The following is a 17,034-nucleotide window of genomic DNA, read 5'->3' as shown; positions in this document are numbered from 1 at the left end:
TTCTAATACCAACGCAGAAGACGATAGCATCCAGTCGACGCAGTTCTATTGAGTTAGCCTGACCATAAGAAGTATTCCTTAAACTTTGCTCTAGACTGATACGTAGGGTTGAGATAAAGATAGTTATAGAGATCGGAAGGATTCGTACCCTAAATATGGGGACTATTCTGGTAACTTTGAGATATTCAGGATAAATTCCGGTAATTAGAATTCTGTTGAACGCTTGAAGTCGAATTGAAGCGAATGATACAAACTCAAGGTTTTCATCGAATAGTAGTTTTTTTTTTTGATATGTATCTCATATATTAGAAAAAATTTACTGTACCCTTCGCTCATGGAACATGAGTAACGTACGAAAATCAAATAGTTTTATGCCACAGTGGCAGAAAAAAATAATCAAGCCGAAAGTGACTTAGCCAATCTACTAAATCATTTGATAATTCTAATGCGTTTTGAATTTCAGAACGAAACTTATTCAATTAAATTTTTTTATGTTTTTTAATAAATTACGAATCAGTCTTAACAGATGATGAACTAGCAAAAGTTAGAGCCGTTAAACAATTAATGATACAAAACAGGCTGGCTGAGAATGGTTTTGGTGGCCAACGGAGCCGGTTGGGTAATGATAGTACTAGCGGCAATGACGGACTGTGCCCGGACAAAGTCGCCTGATCCAATTTATATCAAGTATTAAGACTCCAAATGGCGTGTAAGAGTACTCCAGCCCAAGCTCGGGATCAGATCCCGAAAATGCTTGACGATTCTCAGATCAGAGTCTCGATCCAGTATGGAGTCATTTTCTGTTGCTATGCGGTCAAAACCTGGTTAACTGACTGTCTCAAGTTCAGTCGGTTGAATTTTAATGTTCCTATCAAAAGAACGAAGAAAACCTGTCTGCTTCATTACGCTTTGGTGTAGGAATTCGTGCCACCGCGCCCCGGGCCACCGATCACCATCATCGAAATACGAAAGTGAAAGGAAACGGAAGGACCTACCTCAACTGAACCGAAGCCCGTGGTTTTTTTGGAACCGAACACAATTTTGTTCGACAAAACGAGTTCGGGCAATCAGTTGGTGGCAGTGATCAGGAACCAGTTAGCATTAATTCGACATTTCGAGTGATTGACTAATGGCCGCCAATCAAAGTTCGAACTCGTTGAAACTCCAGTCCAGAAAAAAAACGACACGAGGATTGAATTTTCGCCGGGTGTGACATGGAGACGTACGTACGTACGTAAGAATCTGACAAAATCTCGGTTCGCATAAATTTTCTCCTCAATGAAACTCGGATGAGGCGTTCCTCGGATATGTGTTTGCTTTCAGCGAAGTGTGTATAATTGATGAAGGAAAACAAATAATAAAACTTAATGAATAATTTGTTTGCCCGGCCAACGAGTGGTGAGGAACGGCATGGTGTGGAGCGCTAGGGTCGAAGCGGCAATGTTCGGCAATCGAATCTGGAATTTTATCTTTTTAACTGGTATTTTGAACCGAAGTTTTTTCTAGCTGTTTCGAATGGTATAGGATGCCAGAGTTTCTACTAATCGTTTCTTCAAATGATTGCATAACTTTTTTTTATATGTAAAAGGCAAAAATATTCCTTTCTGAATATTGATTAAAGAGACAATGGATTGGTTTAAATTCAAGCTGGTTGATTTACATCTCTTGTGCTGTTGCCATTAAACGAATTACACGAGTGAAATCCTGCGCTCGTGTCATTTTTGTATAGGAAATTCAAAAGTTCAAAGAGAACACGATTTTTTGGTTCAAAATTATCTTCATAATCTTCATCAAGAGTAACGCAATCATTACAGCGCCGCTCTAACATTTCAATACCACTTTTGTAGAACGATTTATCTTTTGACTCGAAATAGGCCTTAGTTTCAGCGATAAACTCTTCATTTGTGCGAAACTTCTTACTGGCGAGCATTTTTTTTCCAGGTCTGCTAACAGCCAATAGTCGCTGGGAGCCAAATCGGGCGAATACGATGAATGTGGAAGCAATTTAAAGTTCAATTCATGTAGTTTTGCCATCGTTTTGATTGACTTGTGACACGGTGCGTTGTCTAGATGAAATTTTTTTTTGTTTTCTTTGCCATATGCGGACGTTTCTTTGCAATTTCAACCTTCAATATCCCAAAATAACCTTTCCAGCTGATTGTTGTGCTTTCGAGCGCTTTGGATGAGGTTCACCAGTTGCTGTCCACTCAAATGGCGATTGTTCTGAATCCGTGATGAATCCATGTTTCATCCATTGTCACATATCGACGCAAATATTCCGATTTGTTACGTTTAAACATAGCCAAACACTGCTCAGAATCATCAACATGTTCTCGTATTCGGTATACAGTAAACAAACGCGGCACTCACTTTGAACAGAACTTTCTCATAGTTAAATGCTCATGCAATTTTTTGAAGCCAATGCTTAGCTTGAACGGTATTTTGTTTCCATCAAGAAGCAGTGTAAAATGAAAACACGAAATTGTTTTTGGTCCATTGTTCTGAAAATAACAAAAGTAGCGTCACTCTTAGCACAATAACTCGCAAACTAATGAAAAGAATATCTCGAAGTTTTAACAGCTGCCTATTGAAGGTTAGTATTAACTGAAAAATAGGTGACTCCAATAAAACTAGCGCCATCTATGTGTTAGACCTGGGACTTCTCAGCCCATGTGTTACATCACAAAGCATGTCTTTTTAAATAAACTTAAATCTATTGGGACGCATCCGAAAAACCTGCTGCGCATCAGCCGGTGTCATTTTCTGCAGTTCTTTTCCGCTTGCTGCGTGTTTCGTTTGTAGAGGCGGTGTTGTGTTTTCTTGTTCCGTACAAGCGCATATATTATTATGAAGGTTTCAGATGTTCGACATTTTCAACTCTGTCATTTTGGAACCGAAAGTTGTATCGAGATGAAATTTTGCGAAAATAGGTCTAGCCATTGCTGTACAAAGTGGTTCTGATTTTAGAATTGGTTAATAATATTTGAGTTTGAAAGGCTGAGGTCGATATCTGATTTTTCAATAATAAATATTTGAAGAAATTGGATTTGACCCGTTTCAAAAGACAGTCTCGATCAATTTTGTAAAAATAAAGTATGTGGCTTTTTGTGACCAAGTCTTTGGGCATGAAGTTTTATTCGAATCTGAGAGAGTGCTGCCAACAGAGAATACGATTTGACGGGAAATTCGTCTATTTCGTCTTCGAATTATGCATTCAATCTAAACTGCTAAGTGGCACTAGAAGTTCAATTTAAACTACTAGACACGAATGAGTCGAAGATGGAACGCGATAGAAATTTTGCACAAAACGGTTTACTCAGAGCTAAAATCTGTGGCATAATTAAATCCTAAAATGTCATAGCAATCTCGGATAGCAAGCATTTTTCCGGTTGAAAATTCGAATCCGACGTGATTTATATTTTTGAACCCAAATCTGTCCTAAAGCCGATCAAAAATGAAACCCGAACCCAATCCAATCCGTTTCCGATTTAAAACAAAAATCTGTACCAGAACTCGATTTTTTTTTAGATTTCGGGGCATATTTGCGGGAGAATTCTTGAACCCGAACCCGACCCGAAACTGCGATTTTTTTCGGGTAATTTTTATATGAAATTTTTGAAACCGAACCCGATCAAAAATTGAACACGAGCCGAATCCAATCCGTTCACGAAAATTTCAAATCTTTATCCGTACCCAGCCCGAACTTCATGAACTAGCTAACAACTTGATATTACAGAATGGCAACATTATTAAAAAAGTTACATAAAATTCAGTGCAATATATCCAAACCTCCATTTACGTATTTTATTAATATACGTACGCATGTGTGCAAATATTTGTATTTCTTTATACATATAAATATTGGTGAAGTGAAAGCGACCATTTATATGTATAAATATATACACATATATGCAGATGGGAGAGTGTGCAAGCATACATACATACATATATATATAAGATACGTAAATTGAGGTTTGGGTGTAGAATTACCGGAAATTCGAAGATTTCAAATAGACGTGTAGAAGATTTTTTGTTAACCCGTAATAGCGTAGGAATGGTGCGTGTTCGCAGAATCAAACCTATTCCATCATACTTCATGCTTGGCTGAATAGATCTGAATTCTCGTAGAACGCATGTAACGTACGAAAATAAGTTCGGTCCGAAAACTGCTCACCCTAGTGGTATTATAGTTATAATTTTGTAGTTTGAGGCATCGAAATAGTTTTTTTTTTCGAAATTTTGCGCTATAAACAGTTTCAATTGAACACTGATTTTACAAATAAATTTCCACGCTTTTGAAGCATTGGTCTGGAGTTAACCTATTCATGATGATTTGCCAAACAATACTGAGTAGAGACGTCACTTTATACTGTCAAAACAACTTTCAGACAATGGAGTAAGGAGTGTATCGAACATAAGCTATCCACAAATTTTTCTTTCAAAGTATGATAAAAAACCCAATTCAAACTAAAAATTGAACCTTTATTGTATGAGGTTAAACTAGAGTATAATGAAAACAGGATGAAATTTAAGTTATTCCTTCACAAATTTTCGAACTTTTGATCGAACTCTCTTCATCAAGTGCCGGACAAGTGTATCACATGTTTTGGACGCTTGAGCCCAAATTTTATTGAGCTCCTGTATGTTCCCAGCGGCCTTACCAGTCTTCTTGAAGACCCTCTTCACGATTGCCAAGTAACGTTCGATGGGTCGAAGCTGAGGGCAATTTGGTGGATTGATATTTTTCTCAATGAAATTTGTACCCTTTTCCGCAAGCCAATTGGGAGTGGTTTAGGTATAGTGTGCCGACGCTAAATCCAGCCAAAACAGTGGAGGTGTACTATGCTTCTCATATAAAGGCAGCAATCTCTTCTGGAGACACTCAGATCGATAGATTTCTGCATTTATAGTTCCGGTAGTGTAAAAAAATGGTTGACTTCAAACCACAGGAACATATTGCTTGCCATACCAGTAGCATTCGACCGAATTTCTCCAATTGAATCGACCTGTCCGCATCGATCACATCCTCCCCAACGACGACAGTAAAGTATTATGGACCTAGAAGGGTTTTTCAGTTCTCCTTTACATAAGTCCCATCGTCCATCAAAACGCATGCATCCGGACACTGCAAAAGACGCGAATACAATTTCCGGGCTCTTGTTGCTGCTCGCTTCTTCTGTTCTACACTTTGTTTCGAGATTTTCTCCTTTTTGTAGGTCTTCAGGTGATTTCGCCTCTTTATGCGCTGGATCATTCTGACACTCGTTCCTGCTTTTTTTGGTCAAATTACGTATTGACATTGGTTTGTTCTTCATGATTAGAGATACCACTTCGAAATCAGTAGGAAAATTTGGCCCCACCCGCCATACTCCCCATTCCGACTAGCATTTGCTTTTACCGATTTCTTACGCAATTGTGCGGGGTTGTTCTGCATTAGTTGGAAAGATGAAAGAAAATTGGCACATTTTCATTAATGTTCATATAATAACCTACCAGCAATAGAGTAAATAACAGATGTTCTAGAGTGCCTCCTTGTGTACATTTTTCAAACTTGATTTATTGCTGTCCCATTCATTGAATGTCTGACGGTCCGGAATCATACCATTTAATTCATGGTTCGAACATTCTCGAGTTCAATTTCCGAGCCTACCCAGTCATCCACTGTCATCCGAAATAAGCAGGTGTCCACAATTGCCACCTGAACCACCAAGACGTGACTGATGCCGTGATTTCCACTGCTGTACACACTTCCACCACCACCACTAGAAGCACCACCAACAGCGTAAACGAACGCGTGAGAGAGTTCTCAAGTGTTGTGCCCCCTTCGGTAAGCCTAATATGCCCACTTTCCGTATCTCAACGTTTGCAAGCTTGTTAAATTTATCTATGTTTGATGAAGGATTAAATATAAGCAAAGCACCCGGCATCCGAAGCATAACTTCCGAGACGCGCTATAATAAGCATCGCCGCCTCCCCCCGCCCCTTTATCCGAAAGCCTCCGCCGTGAGATTGTTGTTTCGATCACTCAAATCCTGTGTGCGTTCTTCCAACATCTGTGTGTGTGTGTTTGTTCGCGGAAGGTTTGCCAACCATCTGTCACGGTTGGCAGAGATTCGCGGTGCATTTTCCAGCTTCTAAGCAAACAAACACAGAGCCGGTATCGTCTTCAGTTCAGCACTCGTGCGGTGGTTCGAGAAAGACAAACATTGCACAGACTAAATTATAACGTCAATACACACACACGAGGTAGGAAAAGTTGCTCACCGGCGGCCCCGCCAGGAAGGTAAACCGTCGGACACACACGGGGTTGAAACTATCTTCTATTTCTGGAGTGGAAGAAACCGTTTCACCTTTCGCTATTGCCAATCACAAATCATCTTCGAGTAACATTTATGTTCTATTTTAGAATTGACAGCACACGGTTACTGCGCGACTGAGCAGTGCCTACTTGGACTCGAGCAAATCTCGACAGGTTGCAGCTACACACCTGATCATTTTAAATCATAACCGTATCGACTGGGACAGAGGACCCAACAAACAAACAACCATTCCCACATGCTCGACTTGGAGTAGAGACACTCGACGATTCGGTGATATGTTCAAATATGTTGCTACTCAGATGCAGATTTGTTACTGCCACGCGAAGACGAAGACCGTGACGATGGCGATGCTGATGATGATGATGATGATGACGCGACTGCAATGGTGTAGATAGGATAATCATGAAGGAAATTAGTCCCACATGTCAATCCTCGAGCATTTACCCGAGTTTGTCTTCACCGCCGCCCCCCATCCCTCCCACAACAACCTCCGAAGATGATTGTATCGCGTAAGTTATGTTATGTGTCGTCGTTTGTTGAGGGCCCTGTTCGCAGCTGTCAGTGTTATGAATAATAATTATCAAAGATCCGCCGTGATTGTCGTCGTCGTCATCGTCGTCGCACGGTGTTTGTAGTGATGATCATTTACGCTCGAATCCCGGCTGGCGAAAGGTGCCTTATGCAAATTGAAAATTTCTCACCGGGCGCACTAGAGGTGATTATTATATTGGCCAACCGATGGAAATGACTTCAGCTACAGCGATGGACCATGGATGTCAAGATGACGGCCGTCAGGTGGACTTTTACCTTTTCATTACCGATCGGAATCGTGTAGGTGAAAACTGTAAACAAAACTTTCTTCCGAGAGAGTCTGTATGGACTGCACCAAAAGTGACAATTCGATTTTGTTCGTTAGAAAAAAAAGAACATCACAGCAGGCGTTACATCGGTTTGTCGAAAATTCCATGGAAACTAAATCTGTTTCCTTACTCGATTTGCCATCCTAGTTCAATCCAAGGATTGACTTTGTGCACAAGTTTTCGCGTTTTTGTGCGAAGTTTTACAGTCCAGTTTAGCCCCGTGGTACCTAAATATTAGATTTTGGATTAGTCCCTTCATGGTGACTAGGTACAAAATCTCAGAAATTGGGAATTGTAGCAGAAAGTTTTTTTTTTTTTTTGTTTCGATTATAGAGACTTTAACATCTTAGGTCATTCGCCTCTTCGGACCAGAAAAACTTTCTGACCCTATGTGCGGGGTTGGGAATCGAACCCAGGCGGGCTGCGTTAAAGGCATCGACTATCCCATCACGCTATACCCGTCCCCAAGCAGAAAGTTGAACCTACACACGAATGTATACATGAATTGTTTTTTTTTTCACTTTCCTAAAAGTGTCCGACTTAGCCCCGGTCTCCCCTAGAAATACAATTTTGGGTGAACGACCGAAAAGGTTAAAGCCGGGTATACTTTTGCGAAAAACAATTTCAGTCCTTGCTAACGATTGACGAAAAGTAAAATGTTGGACTTTCATTACTTTCTGTTTCATTAGTTCAACTTCAATCTCTAACCCAGATAAAAGTAAAAAAACCCGTCTTAATCCACCTAGTGGTGTGATAATGCTTTTCTCTTCTTTCATAACAGTCTCATGAAAATATGTTTCATACTTTTATTAAATAATTTTGGATACTTGGATGCTTCAGTGTTTATGTCACACAGTCGGCATCACTTTTCCAACCTAGTGCTTGACATTTGTGTTGCATATTTGTATGAGAACAGAGATGCTGATCTAAAAAAAACCCTTCTTAGTCCACTTAGTGTAATTTTCAGGGGGGTGTTGAATATCAAATTTTGTGTTAACACTAAATCTCGACGTTTTATGCAATTTTAAGATTTTTGGCATCAAAAAAAAATTTCGAGTTCGGAAATTTCATGATGTACTCTCCCATAATGGTGCTTTTTAAAGATCGAAAATTCTCAAACTTTAACCGCTGGCCAGCACCCCTTACCCATGTCAAATTTAGCTCAAATTTTGCAAGAGGACGTTTTTCGAGGAGCTTAAACTTTTGAACAATAGCGCTTTACGAAATTAGAGGTGATCCCAAAAGATTGGCACCCTTATATACATTAGAGCGGTAAAAAACAACGGGTTTTGTCGGTTACGTCACTTATACCATCATATATCTGGAACCAAAAGTCACAACCATTTGATCTTCGAACTTGATCAATGGCCCAACAGTAGCTTTCAAACGAGCCCAAGTTTGTTAAAATCGGTTCAGCCATCTCTGAGAAAATTGAGCGCGTTCAAATACAACGCTTTTTGTCGGTTACGTCACTTATACAATCATATCTCCGGAACCAAAAGTCACAGCCATTTGGTCTTCGAACTTGATCAATGGTCCGATAGTGGCTTTCAAACGAACCTAAGTTTGTTAAAATTGGTTCAGCCATCTCCGAGAATCTCGCGCGGTAAAAAATCAACGCGTTTTGTCGGTTACGTCTCTTATACCATCATATCTCCGGAACCAAAAGTCACAGCCATTTGATCTTCGAACTTGATCAATGGCCCGACAGTAGCGAGCCTAAGTTTGTTAAAATCGGTTCAGCCATCTCTGAGAAAATTGAGCGGTAAAAATATCTTCGAAAAGTGCACACAAACAGACATTTTCCGATCTCGTCGAACTGAGTCGAATGGTATATAACACTATGGGTCTCCGAGGCTCCGTTCGAAAGTCGGGTTTTCCAGCAATTCTAATACCTTTCTATAGAGAAAGGCAAAAACGGGTACATCTGTTCTTCCGATTTTCTATTATTCGGTTCTCTCTGTTTTCTGTTGTTCTAATCTTTTTTCATTCTGATCTTTTGCGTTTTAGTGTTTCAGATTTTCTGTTCTTTTTTCTTTCTGTTCTTTCTATTATTTCTGTTATCTGTTTTTCCTGTTCTTTTTGTTTTTCTGTTTTTTTCTGTTCTTTCTGTTCTCTCTGTTCTCGCTGTTCTCTCTGTTTCTTCTGTTCGTTCTGTTATTTTTGTTCGTTCTGCTGCTTCTGTACTTTCTGCTTATTTTAATTTTTCTGTTCTTTCTGTTTTTTGTTCTTTCGGGGTTTCCTGTTCATTCAATACTTTCTGTTCTTTCTGTTATTTTTTATATTTCTGTTATTTTTGTTCTTTCTGTTCATTCTGTTCTTCCTGTTCTTTCAGTTCTCTCTGTTCTCTCAGTTTGTTCTGTTCTCTGATCTTTCTGTTCGTTCATTTCTTGCTATTCTTTCTGTTTGATCTTTGTTCTCTCTGTATTTTCTGTTCGTTCTGTTCAAGTGGTTTATTTTCATCTCTCTGTTTTTGGTAATTTCGGTTTTCCTGTTCGTTCAATTCTTCCAGTTCTTTCTATTTTTTCTGTTTTCTCTGTTATTTTTTGCATTTGTAATTTATTTTTCTTTCCGACCTCTGTTATTTCTGATATTTCTGTTATGTTTGTTATTTTCGTTATTTCTGTGAATACTCTTATTTATATTATTTCTGTTATTTGTTATTTCTCTTGTTTTTTTATTTCGGTTATTTCGCTTATTTTTGTTATTGGTTACTCCTGTTATTTCTGTTATTTTGATTATTTCTGTAATTTATGTTATTTTTGTTATTTCGGTTATACTTCTTATTTCTTTTGTTCCTGTTATTTATGTTGTTTTTTTCTGTAATTCCTGTATTTTCTGTTATTCCTGTATTTTCTGTTATTTCTGTTCTTTCTATTTATTGCAGCTCTTTCTGATTTCAGTTTTTATGTTCTTTTGTTTTTCTGCTCTTCTGTTCTTTTGTTCTTCTGTTCTTTTATTATTCCGTTATTCTGTTCTTCAATTTTTCCGTTTTCCGGTTCTTCTGTTTATTTTTTTTTCTATTTTTCCGTTATTTTTCCTCCTGTTTTAATGTTGTTTCTAATCGTTCTATTTCTTTTGCTCTTTCGGTTTATTTCGATCTTTCTGTTCTCTCAGATTTTGGTTTTTCCTGTTCATTTATTTCTTCCAGCTGTTTCCATTTCTTATGCTATTTATGTTATTTTTTGTATTTGTTATTTATGCTATTTCTGTTATTTCTTTTGTTTATACTTTTTCTGTTATTTCTGTTCTTCTGCTGTTTCTGTTCTTTCTGTTCCTTCTATTCGTGTAGTTATCTCTGTTATTCTATTCTTCTGTTTTTCTGTTCTTTTATTCTCCTGTTGTTTCTGTTATTTTTATGATATCTGTTATTGATATTTCTGTTAGTTTTGTTATTTCTATTTTTCTGGTTTTCTGTTCTTTCTGTTCTTTTTATTCTTCTACTTCTTGCTGTTCTTTCTGTTCCCTTTGTTTTCCTGTTTTTGCCTTTCTCATATAGAAAGGTTATGCAATCACTGTGAAAACCGACTTTTGAACCGAGGCAGTACGCAAATGTTATTTCTGTTATTTTTGTTAATTCGGTTTTATTCGTTATTTCTTTTCTTTCTGTTATTTCTGTTCTTATGCTCTTCTGTTGTTATATTCTTCCGTTCTTTTGTGTTTCTTTTTTTTCGTTAAGTATAAATAGCCTGTTTTTTTTAATTCTTCTATTCTTTTGTTCTGTTGCTTTGTTCTTTTTTTTCTGGACTGGTATTTTATGTTATTCTATTCTTCTGTTTCTCTGTTTTTCTGTCATTCCGTTCTTCTTCTTTTCCGTTTTTCTGTTGTTCTTTTTTTGTTTTTTTCTGTTCTGGCCTTTTGCTCTGGTGTTCTGCTTTTTTGTTCTTTTGTTTTCTATCTGAAACATTTTCTCCTAAATATCTGAATTTTTCTTCCCGTTTATTCATTTGTTCGTCTAGTTTTGGGCATCATCGAGTCCCACTAAAAGTTGTCATTCGGTAAGTCTTTAATCATGAAAATAAGTTATGAATATCGATCTGAGTTTTATCTTGTGTACGATAATTGTAGAATTCCGTACGACTAAAATATCTATTTGGTTTTCAATAGTCAAGTGGAATATAGCAACGTTATAAAACTCTACTGTTTCTAAAAAGATTGGCTATTTATACTTAAAAAGTATAAGCGTTCTATGTACGGCTGAAGGTAAGAATCGGATAAGGGTAAAAGAATTTGGAAAACCCTGTTTAAGTATTTTTATACGCAAAAACGTGTTTAATCCACCTAGCAGTGAGATGATACCTATTTTTATCAATCCGCATGTGTTTTTTGCATGAATATTCTTCGGTGTTTAAGTTTTCATGACATTATTTTAATGACCCTCGTTTTAAGCGACAATTTGAGATTTTAATCACTCATTACTCTGTAATGTCGAAACTGCAAATCGGATCGAATTTGAATCTAGAAGTGTGATAATCGATTAAACATGCCATGATATGTAAGTTCCACTCTAGAGTTTACGGTAATTTAAGGTACTTCCAGAGCCGGTATTCAGGAACCAGCATAACCCAAACCGATTCGTATGGCCATATGACGAATAAATTACAACAGTTTTGAGTTCAACTTTGAAGCTTTTCGGGATTGTCATCTTCTATATCGGTTTGAATTTTAAAAATTCATCATCATGTAATTCGAGAACCGGAAGTCATAATTGGATAAAATAATTAATTTTTGTATATAAGTTTGTTTTAATTAAAATTTTTGTTTCTGAAATTTGATTAGGCTTTTTTTGAGAAAACGATTGAGCTTTGAGAAACGATTTTATACTGGAACCGGAATTCTAAAAGCGGTATGGCCGAAGTCAGATAAATTCACCTGAGTAGCTGTACACTTTACATTTGTTTCAAAACATTTGAAAATCAGTTAAGACATCTTTGAGAGATCATAGCACGAATTAAATTTTTGGGTGCCTTCTGATCGACAACTGAATACCACTAAAACTGAAAAAAGTTAATTTTTTTATCGACTATCCAAATCTGCTAACCCGATAAACCTGATTAAATTATGTGGAATAGACATGTTTATACCATACCCGAAACCGGAAGTTGGATCTGACTGAAAAGCAAGATGTTTTATAGAACTTTGAAACTTTTCATTTGAATCTTAGATGATTCTTAGATTTCATTTGCATCTTAGATCGGTTCAGCCATCTTCAAGAAAAATGAGTTACACAATTTTGATTTCGTTTCACATATCATCCTGTAGTTCCGGAACCAGAGGTCGGAACCAAACATAATGCAGGAACTTTGTTTGGGAGCATACGACTTTTCGTATGAATCTGAATTTGTAGATAAGAAATTTTCCGAGAAAATTAATTGAAGTTATTTGTCACACACGCATTTGCTGATCTCGACGAACTGATTCGAATGGTATATGGATGTTATGTTGTTCCAGCATTTATTGCTGTAAGTAGTTTAAAACAAAATAATTAAAAAAAATTCTGCCATCATCTGGTTTATATATGTCATATTCGAACGATTATGTTGCCAAAAACGAGCCGTGCCAAAATCGGTCCGAGGCTAAATGTCATGAAAAAGAATGCTGTACACAATCCTTTTGGTTCTTAGAAACAATTGTATGTAACAGTATAAAAAATCGTGTTTTCCGTTGCTCCCAAGCATTTCTTTGTCATACAGCGCTCAAAACTCCTACTGCTGGAATAGGGGGAAAAGTCGCTTACAGAAAAATTTCGATATCTCCGTTAAAAATGGACGGATTTTAACAATCTATGGCTTGTTGGATAGGTATTACCGTGCGGAATCTAAGTCTGAAAACATATTCTGTTTTCAAGGTCAATTGTGACAGATACTGTCAAAAAACTGGAAATTTTGACATAAAACTTTGTATAACTCAAAAAGTAAACATCCGTTCTCAAAACCATTCAATAGCGTTTTGGGTGACGGGGAGACCTTTCATTTGCGACTAGTTTGATGAAAATCGGTCCAGCCATTTCTGAGATCTCGACCTCTTAGTTGACAACACACATACGGACACACACACACATACACACACACACACAGACATTTGCTCAGTTCGTCGAGCTGAATCGATTGGTATATGTCATTCGGCCCTCCGGGCCTCGGAAAAATTTTCGAAAGTTTGAGCGAATTCTATACCTATTTTTTATATATATAAAAATAGGTAAAACCGGATAAAAGCTTTGAGAGCAATAATCCGGGCACGAATTTTGCAACGCCAGAATAAAGAACCGGACAATTTTACAAGAACCGGACAGAACAGCTTTGAATTCAAAAACCGGTTTGTTTTGGAAAAAACAGGTTCAGTTTTTGTCCTGTTTTTGCATTGTTAGTTTTTTTTGTCCGGCTCTTTTAGAAAAGATGTTTTTCCGGGTTTTGCTCTTAATGTTTTTATCCGGTTTTTGCATTCAAACATATTTAAACGGGTTTCCCAAATGAAGTGTTTATTACTTGAATTATTGTGTCTCGATAAATCTTAAACCTAATAGGAAATTTAACAGAAATGGTTTGGAAAACACTCTCAAGTAAATTTCGAATCCCCTACTGGCTTTTCATTAATTTATAGTCAATCAATGCTTCCGAAATCTTCTTCATCGAACATCCGTCCGTTGGGTGGGGAATCGTTTCCATAAATAGTCTCGACCCTTCTGACTGATCACCGCAAAGCCGGTCCCGCATTCTTGGATGAATTACGGTACATCTGCAATACGAGAGAGAGACAGAGAGACTAAACATGCGTGCGCTTCCCGGTATTTTCGACGCAGGCAGCTCGAAATGAAACAAAACCCGCGATCCAGCTGCGGAATCTACTGCGGACGGAATATATGAAGGCACTCCTGAAATAGAGCACTGTTTTCGAAACATTCTACAATTTCAAGGCAAGACGCCGATTTTCCTCCATCGTCGTCGTCTTCGCACTATGCGTGTTGTGGGGTTCGGTGCATTATGTCTCGCATCACCCATCCATCGGGACAAGGCAGACCATCAGCATCGGACAACCCGCCTCGGACGATAATCATTTACTGTCATCGATCCATCATCAATCCACTCGGTTCTGTCGTCGCTGTCGTCGTCGTCGTCATTCAGGCGTTAACAGTAATTAAATTTCAAGTGCATCATTTTCACTTGACTTCCCCAACGCGCTTCCAATGGATCGGTCCGCAGAAGGTCTTTTTACGGTCGGGGTGCGGTCCCTTTTTGCCTTTGATGTGTGACCTAACCTGCGTTTCCGTCAGCGAAACCGATGTTTTTTTTTTTCGTTACACGGAGGACGATGTCCGAAAGCAAACATGACCAATTAGCTGATGATTTATAGCCGATGGCTTAGTGACTGGCTGATTGACGTCGTGTGAAAACGAACTGCTGAAATATTATTTTTTACCTCAGTGTGCTGGTGCTGGTTTCTATGGCAACGACCCACTCAAAAGGGATTGCGTACAAACAAACAAACGAACAAACATCTGTCACTGTGTAGTAAATCACCCGTGATCGTGATGACAAAATGTTCTTTCCAGTGTAAGTCCAGTTTCATTAAGTTGTTGAATTGCGTCAACATGTTTTGTTGTTTTTTGTTCCCTTTCTACAGAAACCACCGCATCAATGTATTCGGATAAATTGGGAAAATCGGTTGTTCCAACTACTGGAAATCCTCGCACAGTCCAAGGCAAAAAAAAGTCGTTGCATCCAATCTTCGATAGTGCCGTGCCGGGCGACGAAACATTCCGCCGTTGTGGTCTTGTGCCCCTTAATTTATTCCGGATGACAGACTCCTTGAACGGCAGCCAAATCCTTCGGAATGGATATAGAATTCAATCAGAATCGCTGTTACCCCGCTCCGCGCGGGTCCTCCGCCCATCATGCTAAGCTACTAATCCTTTGCCGATGCTTGTATGCTTGACGATTTAGCAACTTTAGCATCCCCCTTGGTTTTCTTCTTCTCCGTTTTTTTCTCTTAACTGCATTGCCTGCGTCGTCGTCGTCGTCGTCGTCCTCGAGTGCCGCATCAGTCCGGACGGGTGTCGTTTGTTTCGTACCCCGGCAGCCTTGGCAGCATCCGAGCCGGGAGCTTAAGTGAAAAATGTAAACTAGATAATCTGCCATCTCGTGAAAATATTATTTTGTTTATCAATTTCCCTAATGTGTTTTAAATGTATCTTGGGACACGGAGACACAGAGAGAGAGAGGGAACAGGAAGACGGAGTTTGGCACCCTCAGGTGAGATGAGCAACCCCCTTCCTGATGGTGTTTTTGTCGTTTTGCATCGATTACCCATTCCATTCCATTCCCCACCACTTGCGTCGTCCGAACTGTCGGGACTGAGTTCGATTTCGGAAAGGACTCTGTTTATTTGAGGAAGATATAAGCTTAGTAGTAAAAACTTTCCGGATACCTGCTGGAGCCGTGAGCCGAAACGAAACGAAAATCGAATTTTCAATGTTGTAACCGTTTAAAACTTAAACCGTTGAGGTTTTGCGTAAAACACTGGTGGAAAATCATTTGCAAGCTACTGTCGTCTTGGATCAAACACACTTTTGTCAGCCCCCCGGCTCAATATGTAGAATGAAAAATGAAGTTATAAATTCACTAAAAAAAAGCTTTGTTTAAACCGTTTCCAATAAAACTTTCTTTTTGAGATTTGATTCCTGTCGTTTTCTTTCTTTTCTATATTTTAGGCCTGATTGTAAAAAAAGGCGAGTGGGTAATATCAGAAACCTAACCGGATTGACGTGAATACGAATAAAACTGATTGGTTTCTTTGATCATTTCTTTGACGAGCAATTTCAGTAATAAACAACAGAAAATGTCATTCAGGGGTTAGTCAAAGTTTGTGTTTTGGACACGTAACCGCTTTTAATTTTGTTTTCTTTTATAACTTCTCATTTTTACTTGTTCCCATTTTCAAGTCGAAAATATAACTTTCTTATCGATTGAATCTTTATCGCATGGGTGCATTTCTTCATTTTCCTTTTTTTTTTGTTCATAGTTTCCAGTATTTACTATTTGTTTAACATTTAGTTTATGCGTTCTAATTTTTTTCACTTCTCATTTATATTTGTGGACCCTCTTCAGATTGCGGTTGTAGCATTCTTATCGGCGGTGGCTTCACCGCATTTATACAGTGCTTCCCTTTCTCACTTTTTACGTTTCACTTCTCAAGTCTCAAGTTTTGTACATCTCATTTTTTACTTTTCCACGTTTAATTTTCTACTTTATTATTCCCGTTTAACCTTTTACTCTCGCTTTTCACTTTTTAATTTACACTTTCCTGTTTTCATTTTCACGTTTCATGCTTTATTCTTAATTTGGAGCTTTTCAGTTCTTCTGCATTTCTGATTTTCTGTATTTTGGTTTTTAAGGTATTAAATTTTTCAGTTTTTCTGTTATAAGCTTTTTTTTGTTTTCAGATTCTATTTTTCTACTTTTCAGTTTTCAATGCTCAGTTTTCAGTTATATCTTTTCATGATCACGTTTCTGTTATCATTTTTTAGTTTTCAGTTATCAGTTATCAGTTATCAGTTATCAGTTATCAGTTATCAGTTATCAGTTATCAGTTATCAGTTATCAGTTATCAGTTATCAGTTATCAGTTTTCAGTTTTCAGTTTTCAGTTTTCAGTTTTCAGTTTTCAGTTTTCAGTTTTCAGTTTTCAGTTTTCAGTTTTCAGTTTTCAGTTTTCAGTTTTCAGTTTTCAGTTTTCAGTTTTCAGTTTTCAGTTTTCAGTTTTCAGTTTTCAGTTTTCAGTTTTCAGTTTTCAGTTTTCAGTTTTCAGTTTTCAGTTTTCAGTTTTCAGTTTTCAGTTTTCAGTTTTCAGTTTTCAGTT

The 17,034-nt window shown here is 37.8% G+C and overlaps 1 protein-coding gene across 5 annotated transcripts in view; it reads left to right on the top strand.

Annotated features, from left to right (window-relative positions):
* The window catches only part of LOC131432989 (papilin), a 221,649-nt gene that overhangs the window by 147,764 nt on the left and 56,851 nt on the right, over nucleotides 1-17,034 (top strand). The window contains exon 1 of one of the 5 annotated variants that reach the window (XM_058599710.1): nucleotides 11,155-11,178. The exons of the other annotated variants lie outside the window; for them this stretch is intronic. The gene's annotated coding sequence lies outside the window, so the exon portion shown is untranslated. Of the gene's footprint in view, nucleotides 1-11,154; nucleotides 11,179-17,034 lie in introns of those variants that run through there. 5 annotated transcript variants of the gene reach the window in all.

This window comes from Malaya genurostris, chromosome 1 (genome assembly GCF_030247185.1).
Source record: "Malaya genurostris strain Urasoe2022 chromosome 1, Malgen_1.1, whole genome shotgun sequence".
In the NCBI taxonomy this organism is placed as follows: Eukaryota; Metazoa; Arthropoda; class Insecta; order Diptera; family Culicidae; genus Malaya; species Malaya genurostris.
The sequence above is the reverse complement of the archived record's forward strand: the minus strand, read 5'-3'. Positions and strand labels throughout refer to the sequence as shown.